This window comes from Talpa europaea, assembly GCF_964194135.1.
Source record: "Talpa europaea genome assembly, chromosome: 5".
Lineage (NCBI taxonomy): Eukaryota > Metazoa > Chordata > Mammalia > Eulipotyphla > Talpidae > Talpa > Talpa europaea.
Window position 1 is genome coordinate 11,472,047 of NC_140071.1, and position 25,127 is coordinate 11,497,173.

The following is a 25,127-nucleotide window of genomic DNA, read 5'->3' on the forward strand; positions in this document are numbered from 1 at the left end:
CAGGTTTGGGGGTTTTGGGGTGCCCCTCTCCCTGTCCTGTAATTACTTACCAGTCTAAGATTTCCCCCACCCTGCATTCTCAAGAACTACTATTTTATTAAAGTGACTCCTTTTGTAAATCAAAACAAATTTTTTTGAACATTTGAGAGCTGCTATTTAAATAATTTTATTTTTTAAAGATTTATTTTTATTTATTTATGCATATAACTAAATATATCTGTACATTTTAAAGAGGACTATCTATTACTGGAGCCACTAATATACTATGAAAGGAGTTAGTGTGCCCTAATGGTTTACAGCCCACCATAGATGTTGCATAGAATAACATCTACATTAAAATAACTTTTTTTAAAAGATTTATTTATTTATTTATGCATATAAGAACTGGGGAACTGGCCAGAGATGTGGGGGGTGAGAGGATTCACCAGAGACAGAGTGGGGAGCAGATACAGTCAGACTAACTGAAATACACTGCTGAGGGGAATAGCAGGTGAGTCAGGAGAGGTCTGCCGCGCCGTGTGGGTTACCTCCCTGGCTGGCAGGGAATTGAACTCATGTTGCAGTGGCTGTACATATCTCCATAGGTTGCATCTTAACCCCTTGTGCCACCAGGGAGGCCCCAACACTAAAATAATTTTGTAATTTAAAAGAAGTACTTACTTTCTCCTAGTCTGGGTTTCCCTATCTATAAGTTGTTTATAATTTCACCTCTCCACTGTTTTTTTGTGAATATTAAGGGTATACATATTACACACACACAATATTTTCTAGAAAGCAGTTAATATTTAAAATGTGGCTTCTGTTATTAATATTTTTCATATTATGACCTTGCTATATTGACATTTTATAGAATAAAAAACATTGTTATAAAGAATTAATCTATCCCAGCAATTTCAAAATGTACATTAACAAAACAAAGTCTATATAAGGACATCAAGAAATAGGCACAAGAATTAATAATTGTATAATATTTTCTTTATGATGAAAATTAAATACTTGGAATAATTTAGCCACTAGGGAATTGATGTCATAATGATCTTGAGGGTTACACCATATATCTATTAGACTGATATTTTTGTTGTCAAGTAAAAGTGTTATCCTATAACAACATAGATGGGAATTTTTGTCATTTACCTTTGGGGTTTTATGTTAAAGAATAGTCTTCAAATTGAAAGTTCAACTATCATGTCTAAGTAGAGACCAACAAGGTTGGCGTGTCTGTCATCGACCCCAGAGACACTGCTTGACAGGAAGTGTACCCTCTGTCGAAGTTCTCATTAAAAGTTGGAAGTGACTGCAGAACCCATAGAAACTCCCTCCCCTACCAAATACAAAGTAAAAAGTGAGGGGAAAAGGAGAAGCAAAGAAAAAGAAAAAAGACTTGACGAATCACATTGGAAGACAGAAGAACAACTTCTCCCAGGAAAAGACTGGAAGAACCCAATCACAATTATTCTTTCTGGGATAAAGAGAAAGATGGCATCTGCCTCTGTTTCAGCAGCTTTAGTTAGTTATATTATTCCATTTATTCTTCACAACTCTGTGAGGTGGTTGTGGCTATTAGTATTATTATTATTATTACTATCTCCCATAGCTCCCTTTTCAAAGATTTCTTGTGCTCATCAGTCAATTAGACTTACAATCCCAAAACAGGCAGTTTTCTTACTGGATTGGACTAAAAGGACATAAGACAGAAATAGAACCTGCAATCTGGGTGGCCTCAGGGATTTTTCATTATTGAGAGTTCTTGCAGAAGATGCAATCCAAATATTCTCTGATATGCCCAGTTGATAGCCAAGGTGCAAGAAAGAAGACCAAAAAGCATGGAATTTACTTGTTTTGAAATTCCATGTCTCAAATAGGAAACAATATCTCCTATGATAAAGTCCTCCCCACAAGGGCAAGGCCCTGTTATAAGATCACTGCCTTCAGGGCAGCCCCAAAGCTATGACTGCCCACTGATCAGGCTTAGTCCTGTAGAAACTTTCCTATTTTTGGTCCTTTACCTATTTGAGTCATATTTACCATAAGCAATGCTGTCTAGAAACAACTAGATCGTCTATAAGGGATCCTGTCCTTATAGAAAAATCAGAGATAGAAATTGAATTTTTTGGCTCTAGTTAGGGGGGAAAAAGGATTTTAACATTCTATTCAATATTCCCAAATAGAGATGAGCAAGCGAAAGGTCAAGAAATGTCTTTCACAAGGGTCACATAACTATTATGTGACAGAATGAATTGACTCCCCTCCAAGTAAAAGAAGGAAAGATAGAGGAAAACAAGGGGAAAAAAGAATCAATTAAGTTAAAAGCAGTTCAGGAAAACACTCTTGAGAAGGGAGTTATTTACAACATGTAAGTGATTGGAAATTTATCTGTGCAATGTATTTATGGCTCTCTGTTAGCCTGATATATTATTGCATAACATCACATTTTAGAAGGGAAAAAATGTTCAAATTATTAATGAAAGGAAATGAAGTATTTTTAACTACGTCCAAGTACAAGTCAACAGAATTATTAGAACTCTTTCACTGTATTTGTAAAGGAAATTATATAAATGAGATAAAATTACCAACTTCAGAATTAATTTTTGATTACTAAAAAATAACCATAAAAATTGTTCAATGCCATTACAACCAGAGGCAAGTATTGCTTGTTTTCTCTTTCTTTGGTTTCTTGTTTTACTTTTTAAATTGTTATATTATGCATTCTCTGGATTTTTCTCTATGGCATTGATCTGACAATTAGCAAGTCTTACAATAAAGGTTAACCCTGTGAACTGCATTGGAATGTCTATTCTTGAAACATTTCTTTGGCAGATAATCAGAGACTTATAGTCATAGTAACTAGATTTGTTAAATCAAAGTGTGTCAAGTGCTTTCCTATTTTCAAAGAGTAAATGTTTTATAAATAGCTTTAAAATTTTCTTAAAAATCAAGAACTATGAAACTAAACACTCACACAATTCAAGAAAATAACATAAGTTTGTGATGTTTACCAGGTGCATAACAATAATACAGTGGGCCCTGGGGTTAACTGAAAGATGCACCCCTTTTTAAGGAAATCCCTGCAAATTACTTTTAAAATACTGCTCAAAAACATAACAATGAAAACAATTAAGCAAAAATAATCAGAAGAGGAGGGTGGCATCAAACAGGGAGGGGCCCAAAGAACTATGGTGAGGATTGTTTGGAGCTTTGGTTGTGGGTGTGGTATGATAAATATATTTATAGATTTGTGAACTTAGAACCCTAAAACAGTGTTGTACAGCAGTGTTACCTCAATGAACACAATTAAAAAAACCAGCCTTGCATAACTGTTATCAACTACCTCAGTAATCTCTGTAGAAAACAATTGCAAAATCTCACTGCAATGGCAAGTATCATTCAGTGTTTATTTAACTCACACATCTGGGTCATTCCACTGATTTCAATTGAAGTAGCTTATGTTTCTTTGGTCTGTGATCTTAGCAGGACTTACATGTCTGTGGATTATCTCACCTTTAAAGGACCTAAAACAGCCTTGCCTGGGAAGACAAAATGGTCTATTTCCTCCAGCAGTCAACTGCGGTTGTGTTGGGGTTTTGTAGAGTGCGTGGTCCTTGGGTTCAGTCTGGGAAAAGTTTCACCAGAGCTTCTGTTTCAGCGGCATGTGGCGAGTTCCCCAGGCACGTTTCTCCATGAGACAGAGACGTTCGTCATATTTAAAGAACAGGTTTATTAGGGAAATGGAAAGGGACAGGTTTGCTGAGAGAGGCCTGCATGGTTGCAGCACGGCAGCCTTGGGGAGAGCGGCCTCCACTGAGGGAGGTCAGTAAAGAGAAGTCCCAGCATGGTACAGATCACGGGCAGGCAGGAGGCTGCTGCCCTGCAGAGGGGGAGAGTTGGTGAGAAGAGGCACAGTCACAGGTGGGCAGTCGGAGTGCTGCCCTGAGCCTGTGCAGAGATGGACTGATACAGTCCTCTTCTCGTTGCGAGGGTCACTCCTCCGTGGAGTGGCAGCATGTTGCTGATGTTGGGATAACTAGGCAAAACCAGGAAGGGACCAGAGATTCCAGGATGGGTCCAATCTCCATATCTTTACCCTCAGGCCTGTGCTCATCTCCCTGTAGCATCTGATCCTGCTTGGGTCTCATGCCTTGTGATCAGGCCCAGGCGCCTAAGGGTCACAACCTCTACATCTGGGTTCATGGTCTTGTTATTCCCCTCGACCCCCACCTCCTTGTGTGAGTCAGGTTTTAGTCTTGTGAGCCTCCTTTCCAGATTTTCTATTCTTGTCCTCCATCATTTGCATCTTCATGTCATCTCAAGAGAAATTAGAGAGAACGCGGAAACACACAAATGCTTTTCAAGCTCCTGCAGGAATCACGTATTTTAACATTATATTGGCCCAAGTGAGTTAAGTGACTGTGTTACAGGGCAGCCCTGATATAAAATGGGTTGCCTGACTGTGGGTCCTCACCTGCGCGCTTGAAAGGGACTTAATACCCCACTGCAGACACACACAAGGTTAATAAAAGGTTTATTCACAAGGGAAGGGGAAATGAGGAAATGTACAACTCAGGGAGAACAGTGGGAGACAAAGTCTTAAATGCGTCCTACCCGATCTGCCGACCTGGAATCCCAAATGGCACTCTCTGAGAGCTGGCTGCGAGCCTCGAGCCGTGAAGCCAGGAGGCGAGCGAGAGAGACCCGAAGGCCCACGTGTCTGGCTTTTATACCCAACCTGGCTGCTTAACTCCACCCTCAGGTCCCAGCAACCTTCCCTTTGGTGGTGATGGGATTTGTCTTTCCCAATGTCTTGATGGCTTTGGTCTGGAGTGGGGGTGGCGTCCACAAAGCCTGTATGGAATTAGCTCAGGACATCTTTTCCCCCTGACAATTGAACTCAGAATTCATGACAGGGAAAACAGATTCAGGTTCTTTAATGTGGGGAAGTGAAAAGTTATATGGCAAGACATATAGCTAGGAGAGAGAAGGGTGGAAAGTATTGGCTATCTTTGAAATCAATCTCCTATACCTTGAATGATAACAAGGTATGGTCCCTGTCCTCTACTAGAGGCTATAATTGTGTGTATGGAAGAATCATTTATGTGATTGGTGTTCTGTAATCAAGCCCACTTGAAAAGCTGTTAACACCACATAAGCTGTTGCTATTCACATTTTAGTTATAAAGAGAAGAGTTATATAAAGAGAGGAGTTATGCTGGAATATGGTCCTTTTGTGATATTCTAAATATATCAATAATAACTATTCCTATTGATTTCTTAGCTATGAAATTGGTACATGCATAATAGTTTTCAAAACATATTTTAGGTCTTTAAAAAGGAGTTTGTTTCTATTACAGGACTGGGAGAAAATAGCAAAGTTAGAAGATTTTATTTATTTTTCAAAGATAAGTAAGTGATCAGGAAGTTCCTAGCTCTATTGCTAATAAAAACAAATCAACAAACAAAAACAAACTCTGGGGTTAACTTGACATATTAACCCTTCTAATCTTAATTTTAGGGCAACCACAATGGATTTCTCTTAAAGATTTGTCCCACTGCCTTAGCATCTGTGAATATGGTAATTGCATGTTTATATTTTGTCCTCCAATAATCAGCAGTATTCATTATCTCCTCAATAAGTGTTTGCTGAACTAAATTAGATGAAATTATGACAACATAAATTGGTTAGTAATTCTTTGGTACTTTGTATTTTCCTGAAGCTGTAGATGAAAGAAGAAGGCATGTGTAATCCCTTTTAATCTGCTTGTGTTCATTTTGGCAGTTCCTTTCCAGATTTTATCAAAGATGAGGGTGAAAAGATAAGAAGATAGATGAGATTAAAAGATAAATGATAAGAAGATAAGAAGTTCCTTTTAGAAATTCCAACATGAAAGAGAAGTAAGGATGGCTAAATTTCAGAGATTTAAATGTATGTTCCCGTATTGGGGATGGATATTGCTCTTCTGTTTGTTGTCTGTATTTAGTTTATTTTTTTTTGCCAGAATTTTGGTTGCCATTTGCAGATCCTGTGTAAATCTTATGGAGATTTTTTAATTTATAGGTTAGTCTAATCTTCTCATAGACATATTCAACCCCAAATATATATTTCTTATTATTCATAATTACTATTAAGATTAAATTACTTTCATGAATTTATTATTATACTTTTCATAATATTGCCATCTAAGAAATTTGTAGAAATATTTAAGTGTGAAGAAATATTTAAGTGTGATAAAATGTACGGCATAAAAAAGTTATCTCACATGTAAAATTCCTCAAGATTATCACTATAAAATTCTGTAATAATAAGACATAATAAATTAAGCAGTTTATTTCATTATTGCCAAATATGTTACTAAATGCCTGTCAAGATGAACCTCTATTATTCTATTTTTAACAACTCTATTATCATCACAAGCATATGGAGTTTATACACTGAGATTTGAAATATGACTTATATCCACAAAAGGAGAAAAAAAAGTATTAATGCATGTTTAACTAGCTGCATATTTAAGAATAGTATTTGTATTAATAACTCAGTACCTAAAACTGATTGATTTCTAAAAATGGTTAAATCCTGAGAAGTTTTTCCATTGCACATATGGTTCCAGGTCCAGTAAGCACTAATCTTATCACCATATCTACAGAAGAAAGAGCCCATCCCTCAAATAAATAATTATACTGGGGAGAAAGGATTAAGAATATGATTAAAAGGGGCCTCCCTGGTGGCACAGGGGTTAAAGTCTCAGAGCTATCAAGCTATCCCAAGCCACTGAGGCTTGAGTTGGGTCCCTGGCCAGGATGCTGACCCACATGGTGCAGCGGACTTCTCCTGTCTCACCCACTGTTCCCCTCAGCAGTGTATCTCAGTAGATCTGCCTGTTCTGCTCCCCACTCTGTCTCTGGTGAATCCCTTATCTCTGTGCCTCTGGCCTATACTGTAGTTCTTATATGCATAAAGAAAAAAAATAAATCTTTTTTTAAAAAAGGAATATGACTAAATGTTCGCTGTTGAGAACCGTGACCTGGTACTGTTGCTAATATTGATCACTCAGTGTCCACTTAACCTTCAATATATTGAAACATTGCTAGGGATGTTTATAGCTATATAACAGGTGAAGGCAGTTATCAGCTTACTGAATTGAATTTTTCTTGTTATATTGTATTATTGGAGCTATAAAGCAAATAGTTTTAAAATATTATGTAAGCACTGTAGAATCTAAACAAATCACTAACTAAACAATATACTAGTGTGACATCACCCAGCAGATAACCCCAAGTGGAGTTTCTGACGCCCTGTTGGAAACTTTTCCAGGGTAGCTACTGGAGAATCATCAACCACCCTCCTTCCAAGCTCTATCACTAAACTTAAAGACCTTTTCAAGGACCTCTCGTCTATCCACTTAGCCTGATTGCATTTACACTCTTAAAACTGTTTGCTTGCGTGATGGTCACAGTAACATTGAAAGACTGAGGATGGTAAAGTTCTTCAAAAGAAAGGTATCTTTGTGGCATCCATTCAAATATATTGTTTCACAGGGATGTATTTTGAGAAAGGGCAGATGGAAGCATTTCCCTGAACATCTGTTACCCATCATTCTTTCACAGAGCAACCCAGATGCTGTTGACAACTTGTATGTAAATCATGCTGACAATTTGTTCAGTGTCTTTCCTGCTGAGACTGAGGTTGTCCTGGTCATACCATTTATCAGATATAGGAGATACTGTAATCCCATAAGAACCGTTTTAACTGCATTGGAGAACAACAACAGCCATTAATTCAATGGAAAGATTTATCTACCTTGAAGTTATCTCCATATTACAGCAAGGATTTCCTACCTTAACTTTACTAGTCTTATCTAAAGGTGTACATTAGCTATTAAAAGCTTTGCAGAAAAGGAAAATGCCAAATTGCTTCCTGATGCTTGTCCTTAACTTCTATTATTATTTGTTAGGGCCAATCATTTCTTTGACCTTGCATTTTAAAATAACTTTCATCTCAAAGAAATGACATATAGGAAGGAAATTATGCATGCATTGCTATATAAATGTCAGATTTTTTAGTTTGGAAATGTCTGCTATAAAATATTCACAGTACAGAAGTTGATTTACAATCCATTTCAGCTTGTGATCTATCTTATTCTAATTTTGTACCTTGTATCAGAGTACATTTTTCACGTTGTTGAAAAGAAAACAAAAATAAAAAAATAAGCATTTCTTTAATTAGCATACCTATGAATAAGGAAACTAAAACTATTGGCATTTATTAAATGAGGATAGCTTTTCTAAATAAACTTAATCAGATCATAATACAAGTTGTAAAGAGGGAAATGCATAATTAAATTTCAAAACATATAAGCCTTTGAAACCGTTATATATAACCTAACTTTCTGTTAAAGTAATAAAGGCTTAAAAACTAAAACTCTGGTGAAGTAACAATAATAAAAAATTTGCTCATCAAAACACCCATTTAATTTTAAAAGTAAACTCAATAAATTTTACTTTGAGATGTTGATTTATCTGCATTTGAGTAATTTAATCTCAAGTGTTTTGTACATAATTATAAAACAGTAACTGTGAGATTGACCGCTGCACCTTACTAAAATGGACCATGAACTCTGGGCAGGAACATAATTTTTGCTCTATAAAAGGAGGCAAAGATAGGTTAGGGTGTGTTCTTTTACAGGTAGCCAAGCTATAAATTATAAGTGCTTTAGACTACAGGCAATGTTAAATCTCAGTTGTATTTAAGATCGAGGGTTATGGTCCCATAATTCAAGGAAAACTGATTATGTAAAATGTCATAGAATCTTAACAAACATCTGGAGGGGGACTTAAATAAAACTTTAGTATGAGCAAGGCAGGGAGTCACAAGGGTTCTGTGGTTTAAGTAATGGGTGCTTCCATGGTTAAGGAGGGGAAGGTGGCCTACATCTGAGGAAGTGTGGACATATTCCCTAAGTTATATAGAGCATTGTAAACTAATGTTATCTCAACAAAGGAAAACTGATTAATTAAATAAAAAGGATATAAAAATAAAAATTAAAAAAAGGTTTTGGCAATAAAAGATTCCCTAGCTATACTATTTGCTTAGTATTTACTAGAACTGGTAACTGTAACATTTGGAAAGAATATCTATCATATATTATTTGTAATGTAAATATTAATGATATGATGTTTGGCCAATCAGTATTTATTTGTACTTTTAAATTAGTTAATGATATATTTGTAACGATTTTAATGTTCTTTAACAGTCACAAACATTATGACGTCATTGCATACCAAATATCTTATTAGGCACTTTTTGGTGTGTTTTCACTATATTGGTCAATTATTTCAATTATTCAGGTCATAGAATTAAGAAATGCCAAGCTTAGGGTTTTACTTATTTCTTTTTTATTAATCAAATAAATTCAAAGCAAAAAAATCTGTGCATGTAATATGAATTTCTTCAAGTCTTTACCTCTCTGCTACTGAAACTCATCAGGGTCTCTTAACTACTGATTTCATGAAGTTCAAACTAAATAACCACACATTCTGATTTCACCAAGATATTTCTGTTATGGTTGTTTTTCTGAACAAATAATTTCTCCATTCACCTCAAAATGTTCAGCATTGCATGTCAAATTATATGACCTCACTACTTGCCATTCCGGCACATAGTGTTGCTGGAACAAATATCAGTATCAATTCATATTTGGAAATGTTTTGAAGTAGTTTAGTTCCTCATTCATTAATTCATAACGTTTGGGTCAATTTCCCCACAAGAGATTTCAGTGATTCATTAATAAATATCTTCAAAAGGACTACAGTATAGTCCAATTAATATAAACTTTCACACAACGATTCTAAAAGAAAGCTGTCATTCTTTCCTTATATTCTGGGAAGCAGGGAGGTTTACTATTTTTAGGACCATAGAAAGTTTTGTGTAAAGGAAGTCTGTTTTCATTTGTGGCTGACAACTTGACTAGTGTCAAACACAGTGAGAAAGATAATAGATGAAAAATGTGGTAAGTTCAAGGTGCCTTTCTGCTTCCTGATTTGTCAAGAGCTTTCACAGTAAAAATGCAAGATTCCAGGAACTCAAGGAGAGTAGTGATTGTTCAAAGTTAACCTACAAATACATTATGATATAAATAACAAATCACATTAACATTTGGTTGGTTGTATGTCCTCTACCTAAGACATAATATTAAACAAGTGATCTCATTTCATTAGATATGGAAATTATTTTGCCTTCTAGGCTCAGACAATACAAAATTTATTTACTTTAAAACATACATAAAAAGTCAAGCTGCTCTGAAAAGCAACCACATCAATAATTAAGTCAACTAGGTATAGAAAGAATAAACTTTTCAAAAAGTAAAATAGCTTTACTTTTTCTGGCCCAAGATTAAATCCACGGGCATTAAGTGTTCTGTGAAATTGAAATACAGTCCTGTGTACTTCAAATCCCATCTCCACCGAGTCAACTTGGAGTATGTTTTGAAATACCAAGAGATGGCTCTAGAGACTGGATGACTCTGAAATAATACGGTCAGGGTTAAAACCAGATTAAAACTCGTTTTAATGTGTATTGATTCCAGGTCAGGTGGCCATGGCTTAGAACATTATCAAATGCTGGAAATTAACCTTTCTAGTGATTATTAGTTTCAAGAGTGTGAAATGAATACACATCATCTCTTCTTTACACATCAAACCCGAGAGATTTATGAAATATTCAGAAATAATAAAAATATTACATATAAATATCTACACTCAAGAGCAAGAAAGAGGAAATTTGTTTAATCAGAAATGCTGAGGCATGCCTCAGAGTTTAAATATAAACAAAATAAAGATGAAAATTGTAGTTTGAGAGTCATCACAGAGCATGTAATGGCAGCTCCTACCAGGTGGTGTAGGAGCGTCCGCCTACCAAGTGATAGTGCTCTGTTGTGGTGACCATTTCATCTAGGTGAAACTTTTTAAAAATAAAGATCTGTATCTTTTCATTTTATTGGCCTCCTGGACCTAGAGGTGTGATGAAAATTAATTCTTTCTTAGTATCTTGGTATACTGTAGCAAGGAGTTTCGATTATTAAGACTCATTAGTCAAGTTATCTTTTCCTATAGGCAATAACTTATTTATTAATGAATATATATAATAATTTGTGTATATATATTTGTATGTTTATATATATATATATGCACTATCAGGTTTAAATATATTTTTACTAAAATAGAAGTGGTCTATCACATCAATTTCTTTGAATGTCAGAAAGGTGGTCTATGAGATTATTCATAAAATAATGCAAGCTTTTTTCTTAAAAAATTGGTTACATTTTCTAATGAAATGTATACCAATATACTCTGACATTCACAGCTCCTTCAAAACTTCCATGAAATCATTATCAGCTGTTTGACTTTATTTTTTTTAATTTTTTTTTATTCTCTTTGTTTTAAAGATTTATTTAGGCATACAAGAACTGGGGTACAGGCCAGAAGTGTGGGAGGTGAGAGAAGTCACCAGAGACCAACTGGAGAACAGAACAGGCATATTGACTGAAATACACTGCTGAGGGGAGCAGTGGACAAGTCAGGAGAGGTCTGCTGAGCCATGTGGGTAGCTCCCTGGCCGGGGATCGAACTCATGCTGCGGTGGCTGCAGATAGCTTCATAGGTTGTGTCTTAACTCCTTGCACCACCAGGGAGGCCCAAGTTCAGGCATTTTAAAGACTGCATTAATATATAAACATCATAAAAAAGGAAAACATGTATCCTATTTGCTTTTATTATCATTTTGAATCAGAAGCAAATATAAAAAGCAATTGTTTTGTAATGTAGCTAACATAAAATATAGTAGTTAACATTGGTTTTAATTAAGTGGATATTTTCTTAATTAGAAATATTAGTTACCTGGGTATGCCATAATGAAGCATCACAAATTAAATGAATTCAAACAATATAGATGTATTGCTTCACAGTTTTGAAGAATAGAAGCCTGAAATTAATCTGGTGGCAGGATGACCTTCATTCAAACATCTGTAGCACCTCTTTATTGTCCTTTCTAGCTTCTGGTGGTTTGTCAGCAATTTTGGGTATTCTTAAGCTTAGTACTGAATAACTCAAGTCACTTCATTTACTATCATTTGTCTTCACATAAACATCTTCTTAAAATATACTAGTCAAGGGCCTCCCCTAGTGGCGCAGGCAGTTGAGCGCAGCGCTGTGAGGCTGTCCACAACCTCTTCAGTGCCGGTTCGATCCCCTGCTGCTGGGCGAGGGTCCCACATGGCATGGCAGACCTCTCCTGTCTCACCCACTGCTCCCCTCAGCAGTGTGTTTTGTCAGTCTGCCTGTTCTGTTCCCCGCTCAGGCTCTGGTGGGTTCTCTCACCCTGCCATACTTCTGACTGTACCCAGTGCTTGTATAGATGGATGAGTAAATCTTTTGGGAAAAAAAAAAAATATGTATATATATATATATATATATATACACTAGTCAAATTGGATTAAGGATCACCTTATTCCAGGATGACTCTTGTTAGCCAATTACACCTGCAATGACCCTATTTCTAAGTAGAATCACATTCTTAGAGTTACTTAGGGTTAAGACTTCAACGTAAAATTGTGAGAGAATAATTTAACCTATAATACCTGACATTATTTATTATTTTAAAAGTGAACATAAAGTAACTTAATTTATCAAGGAAGCTTGGATACAACTTTTTTTTTTTTTCCCCCCCTGGAAGATCAACCAAGCATCTTTGCCACCCAGAGATATTATTGAATTGTTCTAGGAGTAAAGAAGATAAATGTTCTGAAAATTTTGCTAATTGAATTGTTTTGCCTTAGGCGATGATTTATAATTATGATAACTTCATCAAATGTTTGTCCAAGTTTGGAGCTATGCATCAAGCTGCTTCTTGAAAAACCCTGATGAGCTATATTGATACTGGAGTTTTTCTCTGAGAAGAGGGGAGAAAATTCTCCAACTAGAAGAAAGCACAACTTGGACCTCCCTAAAGGGTTAAGACACAACCTATGAAGCTATTTGCAGCCACTGCAGCATGAGTTCGATCCCTGGCCAGGGAGCTACCCACATGGTGCAGTAGACCTCTCCTGGCTCACCCACTGCTCTCCTCAGCAGTATATTTCAGTCAGTCTGCCTGTTCTGCTCCCCGCTCTGTCTCTGGTGAATCCTCTCCCCCCAACACTTCTGGCCTGTACCCCAGTTCTTATATGCATAAACAAATTTTTAAAAAAAGCACAACTTTCCTGTTCTAAATTTCAAAATGCAATGCTTTGCTCATTCCTTTTTGTAGGCCTCAGAGATTTCTATCACATAAAACACAGAATGCCTTTTTGAACAAACGTGTCTTGACTGAAGTATAAGCCTTGTGTGATAAAGAGAACTGTGCCCCTGATTGATCATGATATGAAGCAACTCAGAATCCAAGTACCTGATTTCTTGCACTAGCAGGAGATGAGAGTCTATGCATTGAAATTCAACAGAAAACAAAGATGAAAATTTCTCTACCATTTTATGGCAGCCATTAGCTTAGTTCAGCAGATATATTAAACACTGCTTGACAATCATGCAAAATGAGACACAGCGTTGATACTGCCCTTTAATGAATGTTTTCATCAAGGCAGTCCAGCTGAATGTTTCTCCTGGGCCAAAGGAACAACTGTGCTTAGTTTGTTATTTCAGTGACTCTCTTTGACTTTCTTTTTTTCTGTAATAAAGATTTCCTGGATACATTAATAGAGAAACAGATCAAGTATAATTTTTAATTTTAAGAAATGACTAGTGATTTTTTAGCAAAAGTGCTATTTGTAATTATTGAATAGCTTTACCTTAGCAGGTATTTCTATATCTCAATTAAACTGTAGCTGTAAGGTATGTGTTCAAAGTAAAAATCCTTACTGCCTTCTTGAAATTTTCCAAGACAATGATGTTTGGATGCTGCTTTAAGGTAGCTATATTCTAATGTGTTCAATGAAATCTGTATTACTTTTAATTTTGAATATTAGGCCTTTTTATATCATTTATTTTTATGTAGTTTCCCAGGGTAGTTTATTATTTCATCTAAAAGATCCTATTAAGACCATTAAGTAAACCATACAGGAGGAATAAAGTATAGGAAATATTTCTTTCTAAATAAAGGAAGAAGGACCTCCTTATTCTTTGTCTTACATTGTCTTTACATAAATATTACACAAGGGGTCTTCCTGGTGGTTCAGGGGTTAAAGTCTCAACACTATCAAGCTGTCACCAGCCACTGTGGCATGAGTTCGATCCCCAGCCAGGGAGCTGACCCACATGGCACAGCAGACCTCTCCTATCTCGCCTACTACTCCCCTCAGCAGTGTATTCCAGTCTCTCTGCCTGTTCTGTTCCCCACTCTGTCTCTGGTGAATCCTCTCACACCCAGCATCTCTGGCCTATGCTGCAGTTCTTGTATACATAAATAAATAGATAAAAATAAATCTTTAAAAACAGTAAAAAAATAAATATTACACAAGAATGAGACAATAATGTCACCCTTTTATAATCAAATAGTGTATGTGTAGGGTAAAAAATGGAGATGTTTTTGAGTCCTTATAAAGGTATTTACATGGTAGGTTTAAATTGCTTGCCTCTCTTTATATATAACTATGGAATACACAAAAACTTACTGGGAATGGGGCCTCCTAGGTGGCACAGGGTTTAAAGTCTCAGAGCTATCAAGCTATTGCCAGCCACTGCTGCATGAGTTGGATCCCTGGCTAGAGAGCTGACCCACATGGCGCAGCAGACTGTCTCACCAGTTGCTCCCCTCAGCAGTGTAGCTCAGTAAATCTGCCTGTTCTGCTCCCTGCTCTGTCTCTGGTAAATTCTCTCATCCCCTACACCTCTGGCCTACACCCCACTTCTTGTGTGCATAAATAAAGAAAAATAAATCTTAAAAAATAGTGGGAACTTTTAACATAAACAAATTTTGTTATCATTACCATTGTTATTATTAAAGAATTAATGTTGTTCATTGCTTTGAAAGAATAAACAGATTTTTTTTAAAGCGGTTATGTCAAAGAGTTTAGATTCTTACTTCCAAAGCACAAAAGCACCATGTATTGTCTAATTTGCATGTGTACATTACTATTATTGAAGTACCATTCAATTGGAATTTAGAGCCTTACAGAGTTCCTGCATCATTCCCTGAGATGGTTTGCTCTCAAAATTTTAAACATGGTTAGAACATGTAATATGCTTTTTTTAAAGATTTATTTATTTATGCATACAAGAACTGGGGTACAGGCCAGAAGTATGGGGGGGTGAGAGGATTCACCAGAGACAGAGCAGGGAACAGAACAGGCAGACTGGCTGAAACACACTGCCGAGGGGAGCAGCTGGCGAGACAGGAGAGGTCTACTGTGCCATTTGGTTCGCTCCCCAGCCGGCTGGGGATCGAACCTGTGCTGCAAAGGTTGTGGACCACCCCATAATGCGGTGCTTAACCCCTTGAGCCAACAGGGAGGTCCAGAACATGTAATATTTACTCCACTACAGCAAGTAAGACAACTGTATGATTTATGTGTTTATTGAATAATAGCAATAAGACTGTTTTATCAAGTGTCTGCTCTGGTTGTTGCTGGTGTGCTTTTTTCCAGAAAGATTTTTATCCAGCTCTAGCCCTTTATTTTCATTTATTCTTTTCTTATTTTATTGAGGTTACTGATTTACATTGGTTTTGATATTTTGGAAGCATGGGATTTTGCCACCTTCAGGTGTAGTTACTATAGTGCAACAACCACCAAGTCATCCATATTCCAAGACCATAGTCTATTGCCCTGCCTTCCACTTTGGTCTCACCCTTTCTTCTCTCTTATTGGATTCTTCAATTCTATAGTAAGCTTTCAAGGGTTAGTTCTTTAGATCTAGCCCATTCAAAAGGAGTAATTTCTGTCCTTATTTTCAAGGTTAGCAGCAGGACACCCTAGATGATTCTTCACCCAGTCATCAATGAGTATAGTGGGTCAATGGAAATAATTACAAAGAGATCATGACATACTTTTCTGTAAGAATTTTGAAAAAAATATTTTGGTATATGTTGATGCACTTAAATGCAAATTTCCAAGACAAATTTATTTTTCCAAATATTCTGTGCTTTATTTACTAATTTTTTATTCACTAGACTTACAATTTAAGTTGTTTATTCCTACAAACACATTTACAGCCATGAGGAATATTTTCTCATTTACAAAAGACAATTTAAAGTACTTCTGGCATGAACTTTCAACATAATAATTAAAGACTTGATTGCTGCCAATTACCAATTCTTAAGTGAGTTAAGAAGATCAGCTCTGATCCCACCCATGATCTTGCCCTGAGAGTCCCAATGTCACCAAAGCACTAAGATTGACATCTTAGAAAAAAAAAAAAATCCCCTATGATCCATGGCCACCTGTCTTTATGTCTTACTACCCACTTACTATATACCATCTGTCGCACCACTGAAGTGACCTGTGATTAAGAACTTTGAAGAAAATCCACTTAAAATTGTGATTGGACACAGTCTTTGATGGCACTCAAAATAATGCAGCAGTGCTTTTTTCACTATTAGTCAAGAAATTTATGAGGGCATGAAGACTGGCAAGTACACAGAATACAGAATAACCTTACTGCCTTAATCACCACTAATTCAACATTTTGTTTTTCAGAAGTTGAAGTTATATGACAACCACACAGTTGCTTCTCCAAGTAAGAAGGAAAAAAAAAAATAAGATAACAAGGACCTGGTGGGTATGCTCAGTAACAAGAATCTGAAGTGCAGATTAGCAAACAAGGTGGGTTGGGCACAATGACAGGACCCAAGGACAGGTTAGCAAATCAAGGAGTGGGCTCAATACAATAATTATCTAACCAAGCAGTGCAATGGAAGTGCAGATTAGCAAACAGGAACCTGATGGATTCAATGACAAGAACAAGAATAGCAGTTTAGAGAGAAAGAAAAGAAAGGAAATAAGATTTTATTTGGTAGAAATACTTTATTATAATCAGCTCCTATGATTATGATTCATTTTTTTGTTTTCCTCAAATAAATCTCTCAGACCATGAAATTTCTTTTAATTCTACTTGAAGGTACATAATTCTCTTATTAGTATATTTTAATGCAATATAAAATATTTGGTTGATATAAAATATGTGTTTTGAAAGGAAAAGAAGAATAGTTAAATTGAAAAATCTGCTAAAAAAGATCAATTAAACATTGTGAAAAATATTGTAAAATTTCATGAATTTTATTTTAATATCTGTATTCCAAATGCCAGATGTTCCCATAATGATAAATCCTGTGAGAGGAGGAACTTTTCTCACTTTATTTTTAATGATTTCAAAATTTATTCAACTCACAGATTTGTTAAAAACACTGCAGATATCTTCTTGAATTTCCATATTTTCTGCTTCTTAAGACAACACATTGCCATTTGGAGTACCTTTTATGGCTGATTAAACTAAATCATTTGGAAGTATAATGTCAAACAACACAAACTAAAAGATAGTGAGAAAAAGAAAGAGTCTCAGTTATTAAAAATTTGAGTGAACTCTCACTCTCATAAGTCTTCTCATCTTTAGAAATGACATGCTACCTATTTTTAATTATCACTTAACACATTCATCAGTTTAGGTGCTGATTGAATGTCCAACAGAGTTACCAACTCTGTCCTTAAATATCTGTAGAACCTATGTCTCAAGTCCGACAGTTCACTTTTGGATAGTTATCATCACTAAAAAGATTCTTCTTAACAATGAATCAAAAGCTCTTTCCAAACTTCCATTCCTTGTGTTGAAGTTTTAAATCTTTAGGAGATACAACTCAAAGCAAAGCCTCCTTCACAACAAGCAATGTGAACATAAGTTCTATTCTCCAAACCAATCATTTCTAACTTCCTACAACTCCCAAAATGATTACAATTTTAAAATCCTTTTACCATCTTGGTGGTACTCTGAAGCATATAGTTTTATTTTAATATGTTGACCAATTGTCATATTGTATGAAATACATGGGTCTTTAACCACCATGTCATTTCTGCTGCCCATCTGAGTGAATAATGAAGAAGCCTAAGATGAATAAGACTGAGAAGTTATAGAATAATAACCTTAGTAGATGTTTCTAATTCTTCATACCATAGAAAAAAAATCCCAAACATGTAGGGTATTAAAATCACATTGACAACCAGCTGTCATAGTGATCCATCAGCATATGTCCCTGTAATTCAGCTCCCTACTCCTGGTGTATCTCCAAGAGGGATTGTAAGTTGTATATTTAATGAAGTATCTCTACTTTTCAAGTGAATTGTAACTGTCATATATGTGTATGCATGCAGACAGGTATGCACATTCATGCACATACATGCATTGACATGCACATGTTACATGATATGCAATATGTTGTCTGAGCAAGTGTCTGGGATAGGATGTAAAATATTCACTACTATGTTTAAATTTCCACATCCTTGAATGACGGAAATAATTAAATTTGTAGACTCCAAGACCGTGAAAACAACACAAAGATACTTGTGTCCTCCTTCCCTTACTATTTTTTCTTCCTCACTCTTTTGGGATAAATCAAATGAGCAGAAATGAAAAGAGCATGTGAGACTTAAATGCCAGGTGCTACTATTGGCATGTATTTGCAGCTAATGGCTAATCTTCAAGTACAGGGCGTGTTTTCCTACAAACTGTATCCTCTTTCATCTTGATGGCCTATGTTTCTGAGCCAAAATCTGGTACAGTTCTTGGATTTCTGAATCTGCTATTTGAGAGCAGTATAAGAGAAAGAAATGTAATGTATGGGAGAAGGAATATGTTTCTCCTCATTCAGCTCTGAATGATGCTTTATCTTTGGTGTGTATTTTCATTATAAAACATGGGAAAATGTTTCCTATAAATTAAGATATGGTCTAAATTTTGTGATTGTATATATTTTTCTTTCATTATTTCACATATGAGCCAGAAATATTTTAAATTAAATATAGTAACATCACTCTAAAATATACATTTGAGTATGCAGTACTTGCTTGTTGACGTGCATTTTGCATTTTGTGTCCTTGAAATTTTTTTATTGATTTTTGTTTCATTTTTCAATAATTTCCAAGTAGCATAACTCAGAATCTGTTACATGGTGCATAATTTTAGGATACTGCAAAAGATATTTTGCCAGTTACAAAGCTAAATGTCCTTTTCTTTGTCATAATGGTAATTAGACCTTGGTTTTCAATTTTTCCGCATTTTTAGAAAATATCCACCTAAGAGTGTTCAAATGAACAAATTCAAACAAACAAATTGGACAATTTAGTGACAATTTAGTAAAATTAACTGCTCAAAGTGATGGCTTTTTCAATTGACCAACAATTTGACAATTTATGTGATTATGCTACACTGTTTCACAGTTGTCTTGCCATTTTACTGCTTTTGTGGATTGACATTAATTGCCAAAACAGATTAAGAAATGTGGGATTTGTATAAAATATAAATAAATTTATAAATTATATATGTAGGCATTTACATATTTAAATCCATGTAGGTAGTATGTCTATGTATGTGCATATGAACACTTGTATATGTATTTGCTTTGTGCATATATATACATGTATGTGCAATTACACATGCATGCAGCTACTTCATATATAAAAAGAGTGGGCAACATTGGAGTGGAGGAGAAGCATCAGCAATACACACAAAGTGTGTGTGTGTGTGTGTGTGTGTGTGTGTGTGTATATATATATATAATACAATCATAATTTTGCATGGGGAACATATGTGAAAACTACTTTCGTTTTTAAATTAAATCCTCACTCTAGCCCATCATAAATATTTAGTAAGTAGTTCTTTCCCATACACAATAGTATATTATGCATAAGTTTGTGAAATTTTCTCCTTATTAATATAATAAAAAAATGAAATGGGATTGATATACTCAAGCTTCATGAAACATAGAAGTATTTCTATTAAGAACACCAAGTATATCATTATGATATGATGACAATGATAGTGATATTTTTCAGTACTTTAGTACACAGCAATATAGAAGATGCTATGTAAATGTGAAGATGCCAAAATATGCTTTTCCTCAAAATTTATTTTGATGGTTGCTATAAAATCTGTGAGAATGATCCAGGAAAACAAATAATTTGAGACTTCAAGAGACAGTCTTCTTCTATCCCTTAAGCCCTGTCATCAAGTTTGGTAACTTCACTGTCCACAGGGAAGAGATTTTCCAAAAATAAAGGAATAGAGAACTGGGTAAATCAGAAAAAAAAAAAAGAAAAAAGGGACAAGGATATGGTGAGGATAGATTTTGACCTTTAGTGGTGAACTCAATGTAGTATACATTTTTTTTCTCAATAATGAACACTTGAAACTTATAAAATTTTATGATGCAATGTTATGTCAATTAAAAACAAAATTTTAAGACCCTTTTTCATAACTATTAAAAAATATCAATAGCCAAGCATTCTTATGTGCCTGTGTAATGATTTCTATTTTATATATACACACACACACATTGGAGACGGATATACATTGGAGATGGATGATTGATAGAATGATAGGCAGATTAGATAAGCAGATAGTTAAGTAGGTAGGTGGGGGGGCAGAGAGAGAGAGAGAGAGAGAGAGAGAGAGAGAGAGATGACAGATTGAGTCAATCTCATGATATACATATATCTACTTTCATTAAGGTGCTGACAGGTGTCTTTCCAGGCTTTTGACAAATTTACACTCCCATAAGAGATCTAGGATAGTTTTTGCTTTTCAAAATCTTTGTCAAAGTTTGGTGTTATTTAACTTTTAGTGTTTGGTAAAGCTTCTCTTTTCTTAAGTTTGCATTTCCCTGATTACTTGTGAGCTTAAGGAGCTTTCATATCTTTTATTGTAAACGATGACATCCCATTCAATTTAAAAATCGTCTTCTCCATTAATAATGTACAACTTCAAAAGTTGCCAATTAAACCAAATGAAACAATATATGCAAACTACACACTAACATCTGGGCATGTTAAAATGTGAGGATACTAATTTTGTATATTTTAAAGTTTGATATAGAACACTTATTAATCATCTTTCTCCATTTTGAATTGTTTAATTATACCAGTGACAATATTTATCTTATTAAATTCTAAGTTTCCCTATGATGATCTAAATTGTATGCCTCTGCTGGTAAAAGATAATAAATAAATAAATAAAAATTTTAATAATAACATATTTATTGAGTTTATTTTATTCTATGCTTCTGTTTGAATCACTTATCACATACTAAATTAATCTTCACAAAATGCAGTGATGAAAATAATACTGGAATAAAAACTTGTGCAGAAAGATGACAAGAAATATTCCAATGGCAATAAAATATAAAAGAGCCAGCATTTGAAAACTGCAATCTAACTTCATATGGACAACATTACAGATATTCTTAAGCATCACACAGATGCTATCTATATTACATAAATTGTATGAATCTCTGACTTTAATATAGATATATTATCCTATAGATAGACTGTTAATAAAATCATTGTTTTTAGACATTCATACCAATGATTTCCTCCTTATGAATTATTCTCTTTTTTTCTAAAAAGCTATCTACCTGATTCAAGATTATAGTTATTTATCTATCATTTGACATTTATTGTAATTAGCTTTGCAATCTAAATTCACTTTATATATTTTTATAACAAAATATGGGCCATTTTTTTTTCCTGACATGTGGTATGCCAGATTGTTCTGAATAAACTACTACATATTTCACCCCCTCCCCATTTATTTAAGGAACTATCTTTGTCATAGCTACCTATGAGCATCTGTTTTTAAACCTTCTAGTGTATTCCATTAGACTTAATTTCCTGTTTTTTTTGGAAGAACCATTTTTGTAATATATACCGTCTTGCAGTATATTTTTATACCTGCAAAGTTGACTTCTACTTCTTCGTACTTATGAAATTAATTAGTAACGGTTTTAACTCTTTTCAAATTATAAATGTGTAGAGTTCTTAAAAATGCATAACTAAATAAATAGTGTCTTTTGTTTCTAAAGTGTTTTCACAGAGATTTTTATGTCAATTTTCTGATCCATGTATTTCCATTTCCACATTTTGGGAAGGGAGGCAACAGTTCATGCTAGTTATTATTATTCTTTCCATATGGATATTTATTATAAATTTGACATTTTTAAATACATGGCGTAAATATTAGCTATTCAAAAATTGATGTTGGGTAATAGCTTTGTGAATGGTGAGTTATGTTTAGATTTATATTTTGTATACATAAAAATAGAAGTTAAAGAGCTAGTCATAAATAACAAAAAGTCAACAAATATTGGGAAAATGTGATTGTACTAAGCAATAATGCTTGCAAATTATATCCAAAAATCATATCAATATTACAGACAACAGTGCAAAACTAAGAACCTACATATAGTGATTTAAAAGTGGATATATTAGAAGAAGTAATTGTAACATATCTAAAATTGGCAAATTATTAATATCTAGGCTAAAGGAAAAATAAGAAAATATATCATCACTGATCTAATAGGAGTAACAATAAATAACAGAATTAATCTCCCTAGAACTCAAGATCATAAAAATATTAATAGCCTTTTTAAATAGCCTTTTTAGAAAAAGGTATTTTATTGATTTACAAATAAATACATGAATTAAACATATATAAATTTAAACACATAAGAATTCCAAAAAGACAAGGTCATTTTAAAATTATTAAAATGTGGTCTCTTATAATGTAATTGAATATGAAAGTTAGAAACTTTACTGAATTTGAAACTGCAGATTCAATTCAAGTGAAAATGTAGAAAGACCTGAAGCTGTGATGTATCTTACAGTACAAACAGATAGAAGGAAAAATGATTAAAGAGTAGTCTAATGAACCAGGAGATGGGCTAACGTGTCTTATTAGAATTATGGAGGAAGAGAATCAAAGAAATGTGGAGAAGACAAGGGAATAATAAAATGATAAAAGAATTGATTCTCAGATTCAAAAAGCACACATTTTGAATAGGATAAATCTGCATGTGTGCATATTTTACTAGAACTTCAGGTACTGAATTACAATGAAAAGTTTTCCAAAGCAGTTAGATCCGGTATATCAATATGTAGAAACATTCATTGAAACAATACACAGTCTTATTTGTTGTCAAGGAAAGAAACTAAATGCCCTCTGTATTATATCTAAACTGGCGCTACCCTAGAGCAGATATTTTAGGACTATACATATTACTTTTAAAATTTTGAAGTCCAGCTGATGAGACTCAACAACAACAAAGAAAATAATCCAGTCAAAAAATGGGCAGAAGAGCTTAAAAGAAACTTCTCTGAAGAGGAAATGCAAATGGCCAACAGGCATATGAAAAAATGTTCAACATCACTTGTCATCAGGGAAATGCAAATCAAAACTACCATGAGATACCATCTTACACCAGTGAGAATGGCACATATTAAAAAAACTAGCAACAACAAATGTTGGCGAGGGTGTGGAGAAAAAGGAACTCTTCTGCACTGTTGGTGGGAGTGCAAACTGGTCCAACCACTGTGGAAAGCTGTGTGGAGATTTCTGGACCTACTAAACATAGAGCTTCCATATGATCCAGCAATTCCACTCCTAGGTATTTACCCAAAGGACACAGAAACATCAATTCCAAAGAACACCTGCACCCCTATGTTTATAGCAGCACTGTTTACAATAGCTAAGCTTTGGAAACAACCCAAATGCCCAAAAATAGATGACTGGATCAAGAAGATGTGGTACATATATACCATGGAATATTACTCAGCATTCAAAAAAGATAAACACATGCAATTTGCAGCAACATGGATGGCGCTGGAAGGGATCATGCTCAGCGAAATAAGCCAAAAAGAAAAAGAAAAATACCGGATGGTCTCACTCATAGCAGGAATCTAGAAAACTTAAATAAGGGACCAGGAAAATGAATAACTATAAGATAGTGAAAATCAAAATCAACAAAAAACTATGAACCAGAGACACTTTTAGGGGGGCGGGAGGGGAGGGATTGGGGTCAGAATGGGGGGGCTGCAATTGTATGGGGAATATAACAATAAAATTTATTTAAAAAAAAAAATAAAATTTTGAAGTCCAGGGTAAATAATAAAATTTCCAAGATAACCTTTTAAAGAAAGGAATAAAATGTAATAAATTTTAAACCAATATGGAGATGAATGGAGAAGTAAACATTCACATTCCAAAGATGTCAGAAAAAAGCATTAAATAGATTTAAAAAACACAAATTATAGTGTTAGAAATGAATTCTAATATATTATAAATTATAATAAACAAAAAGGTTTAAAGGACCACTTACAGGAAGAGATATTTTTTTAAATGTTTTTATACCAGGAAAACTCTTACTAAAGGAAAATTATCATTTTCATACCATTAAACAAAATGATTTTAAACCAAAAGTCTATTAAAATATAAACTGAAGTCTATTAAAATTTACAAGTTTATTTGAGCAAATGTTGATTTTAATGGGGCAGATGAACCAAAACTGATTAAGAGTGCTCCACAGATAGAAACTAGACAGAAAGTTTTAGACAGCAGAAGCAAATCAAAGCAATCATTTCATTGTCTACAGCTTATGAAGGTACCTTATTTGGGAAAGCCTATTTTGTTATGGTTTTTTTTTAAATCGAAGTAGCAATGCATTATAACATCATAGAAGTTTCAGGAGTACATCACTGGAAATCAACATGTTTATATACTACATTAATTTCACCACCGAGAGTTCAACTCTATTCTTAAGTTTTGTTTTCTCAGATGCCAGTGCTTTGGCCATGGCTTAGGTGTCAGTTTGCTGAAGTGGGCAGCCAAGGCATTCAAACCACTTAGAGGGGCCTCCCTGGTGGTCTAAGGGTTAAGTCTCAGTGCTGTCATCTTTGCCACCTCAGTTGGACCCAGGTCAGGGAGCTGACCCACATATAGTCTAGCAGACCTCTCCTGTTGCGTCCGCTGTTCCCCTCAGCAGTGCATTTCAGTAGATTAGCCTCTTCTGCCCCCACTCTGTCTCTGGTGAATTGTCTCACCCCTCCATACCCCTCCACTCCAATTCTTGTACCCAATAAAAAATAAAAATAAAAAAGATTCTTGTTTAAAAAAAAA